The sequence below is a fragment of the Papio anubis genome, unplaced genomic scaffold (genome assembly GCF_008728515.1).
Source record: "Papio anubis isolate 15944 unplaced genomic scaffold, Panubis1.0 scaffold346, whole genome shotgun sequence".
Classification (NCBI taxonomy): Eukaryota; Metazoa; Chordata; class Mammalia; order Primates; family Cercopithecidae; genus Papio; species Papio anubis.
The window spans coordinates 65,264-69,419 of NW_022163596.1; positions in this window are offsets into that span (position 1 = coordinate 65,264).

Here is a 4,156-nt window from a genome sequence, read left to right on the forward strand (position 1 = left end):
TCCCCTATACTCAATGGATTCCTTGACAATTAGGAATTGGCTTTAAAGTCTGAATTCTGAGTGCCTAAAAAATATTCGATAGATGTGATTGGAAAAAAGAAAGAGAAAGCAAAATGAAAGAAAATGTCATGATTGAAAGAAAATCATCTTACATTAGAATACCAAGAGAAATCTCTCATTGTTTAGAACTGTTGCTTTATGTTTTTAATCCCCAATTTGTTTATTAAATTTAAAAAGTGGACTTGTGTGCTCGAAAGAATAATTAACTATTCGTTGGGAGACTTTGAGTGTGGGTATCTTCAAATAGCCGAACAAATTTGGGTTTTAAATATGATACTATTTTATAATTTTGTAAGTTGGTATTGAAAATAAAAATATTGGATGTTTCCTCTAAAATCACAGAGATAATATAGTTCACACTGGCTTTCTGAAGTTTTATTTGTGCCTGGCAATAGAGTCACTACATCATACGTATTATTTCAACCTCCACATTGATCCTATAATGGAGGTTTAGTTTAATTTTAATAGTCTTTTGCCATGAAGCTATAGGAGCTTTAAGTAACTTAAGCGAGTGATGGAGCCAGGATTTGAATCTGAGCAGCTAGAATCTAAAGCCTACATATTTAGGTTAGATTGCAGTGTTATGTAAATAAAAGTTAAGCCTTAAAATGTTGAGAGCAATATAAAATAATGGAAACATTTAGCATTTTATCTTTTACTTTGTAAATGTAAAGCATTGGGTCTTAAATTTAATATATTGTATATTCTAGGGTGTTATGTGACATTTCAAGAGTGAATAGAGTATTTATCTAAAAAAAACTATGTATTCAAACAGGTGCATGGATATAAGAAACATTTAATTGATAAATAGCCCTCAATCAAGTAAATCCGATACCTACACATTTAGCTTTCTTTATTTAAAAGGTAAATATAATATATTCACATATTGCTCTCACATCAGACATTAACTTTTTATGATGAATATATAGAAAGGAAAGACATCTCTGCTGGTATGAAAGAGGTTTTTGGAAAACAACTTACTTCTGCTTCTCACTGTAGCAATCTAACTTCTAGTAGACCATTTCTTTCTGAGTACAATTAGAAAAGCTAGGTAGAACATTCAACACAATGCAAACAAACAGGCAAAAATACGTGTTAAAGTGTTAAAGAATTCAGTGCAAGTTGAAGTGACTCAAACAGCTTTGTTTTATAAGCAATGGAGCTGGAGATTTAATTCCATCAAATAAGAGAGGAAAAAGTGATTTTTATATTATTAATTCCTCAGGACAAGATTGCTGAATGTTAGAGTGTGTGCTTTGTGTTAAAAGACATAAAATCAGCAAGTTTGCAAGATCAACTTGCAGAGCCAATTCCCAATTCCCAATTTTCTAATTCAGCTTGTCTAGCAATATGCCTTGTGCTTCTTTTGGGGGACACAGAGACAATCAGGACAGAAGTTTAGCATCTTATTAAGGTGACAGTGAGAATTGCTAATGATAAACAAGTAACACCAAACATGAAACTTTAAGAATATTGGTACAGTTATCCTTCCTTTTTTTTTTGAGAGGGAGTCTCCCTCTGTTGCCCAGGCTGGATGGAATGCAGTGGCGAGATCTCTGCGCACTGCAAGCTCCGCCTCCCAGGTTCATGCCTTTCTCCTGTCTCAGCTTCCCGAGTAGCTGGGACTACAGGCACCTGCAACCACGCCGGGCTAATTTTTTGTTTTTTTAGTAGAGACGAGGTTTCACCATGTTAGCCAAGATGATCTCGATCTCTTGATCTCGTGATCCACCCACCTTGGCCTCCCAATATGCTGGGATTACAGGCTTGAACCACTGCTCCCGGCCTATCCTTCTATATTTTCACAGAATTTCAAATATTGCTAATATTGAGAATTATTATGATACATTAAAAAGATCAGGACTTCTTGAATGACAATATTTAAAAGATTTTGTTTTTTAATTGATAAACTTCCCAATTAGTTATAAACGTGTTCTTTTTCTCTGATAACCTGTACATGTATCGACACTTAAATATCTTGAGAATCCCTAAGCAGGTTTATAAAATATTTTGCTTTATTGTAAAATGAGATACTCAGAATTCTATTAAATGTGCTTAATAATTTAAATGTTTGTATATAATAATTTTGCCATTATTCAAAATTTGGAAAGACATTTATTTTCATGAACTGATGAAGTATTTCTCTTTTAAATATAACATCTTGTTTTTGTTTTAAAGTTCTATAGCTTTCTGGACTTCAGGACATTTTACCTTCTAAAATATACCAAATGTCAGTAAATCAGAAGTTTCTATACATAACGGAGAACGTAACATATTTCAAAAGTGAAAATGCCGACCACAATCCCCAAAAGAATCAAATGAGAATTCCACACCGGCAGGTCACTGGGGAGAGCAAACAAGACCATGTTGTATTTTGTAGTTCAGCAACATGTAAAACATCACTGGCTGTCTTGAAAGTATTCCACTGGGTAGAGCAGGAACGGCTTGCTGACAACCCCGTCTTGTAAGATCATGGAAATATCCTAGGTTATTTCCGAATGTTTATAGGCATCATTTAAAGGCTTGCAGCTGTGTTTTTACCTGTGCTTTCCACCTGTCACATTGTAATTGCTTTAGAATTAGCACTCTCTAAAAGGAAGTAAGGATTCTTAAGAGATGTATTTGGCCCCAAATTAAACAGAGATGTGCATAAACCCACTCATTTTCCCATTAAGAAGAAAGCCATAAAGGAATGCTCCTCTGCTCTTGGCAGATGATGAAAGAAACTCCTGAGTTACTCCCAGGCTGCCTTGTCATAATCTTATGGAAAAAATGATGATCTATTTCTTAAATTTACAGCACTTAAATTATGCTACCTTTTAAGTAAAGACAAACATTATCATCAGGCAAAGATGGGTTAACTGTGTTATCCATTATGTAACGAAACACCAAAGGTGAAATATTGCATTTAGAATTTCCAGTGAATCAACAAAGCTTTAAGATTTAGGTCCCATCTCCCAAAATTATCCAATAAACTCATTAAGTCTTTTGAGGAATGGTAAAAGTATAGACAGAAAAGCAGACTAGCAATAATTATAGCTTTATACGTATGCTTAATTGGCAGATGTGAGAATTCTACCACTGAACGACCCAGGCACTAGTACATATACTTAATTAGAATGAAACTCTTAAATCATGCACCATAATGTAGCATGATTTAAGAATTTCATTAAATGTGTTAGGTTTTCATGTTAAATGTGAACATTATAGCATAGCTAAATACTTCCTAAGTAGGAAAAACACCCTTTTGTAACTACATCCTGTACATGTATTTTAGTTGAAATCTGTCAGAATATTTTCAGTGCAAAACAGGTTACCTAGCTATCTCTGTAAATACATTAATTTTTATTTTCCATTTTGTGGTATCTACATTCTAGAACTAAACCTAGAATTAAGGTGAGAACCAACCATTATTAAATTTATATTCTACATCAGATACATCCTATCTTTCATCTCATTGTTCATTTCTTCACCTTCTGTTGATCTGGAAATTATTTCTCCTTCCACTCAATAAATAACAGTTTCCCAAAGCTCACTGAGTGCCTTTGGTTACTCTCTTTACCCACTTCAAGATTTCATATAGCAAATTCAATCCCTACATTTATGGGAATGACTTATGCATTCTGCTCTGATATATTTAACAAGTATCTTCTATCAGTCAAGCTCATTAAAATTTCTGACATAGAAGCTGCTCTGTCAAGCTTTTCCATTTTCATCAATGATAGTGTGATTCTTTCAGGTTTGATAGTTTCAGGAGGCCCTACTTACAAACATAGATCAATGAAATAAATCATGTATTTTTAAATATTCACTATTCACATGCCATTTTGGTTCATTAAAAGGAGTAGAATAGAATTCATTGAAGAATGAGGGAGATCTCTGTAGAAGTTGGGCTTTGTAAATCTTACATTTTAAAAGGTTTAAATGAGTGCAATGGGAATACGGAATGGCGGATTGAGACCACAGAATCAAGGGGGGCTTTTTAGAGAACACACTGTTTGACTTGGGGTTATGAAAATTAAGTAAAGTGTTAGTAGCCAGGAGAAAATATTTCAGGCAAAGAGTGAAGTTTCAGCAAAACCCAGAAAATTCAAAG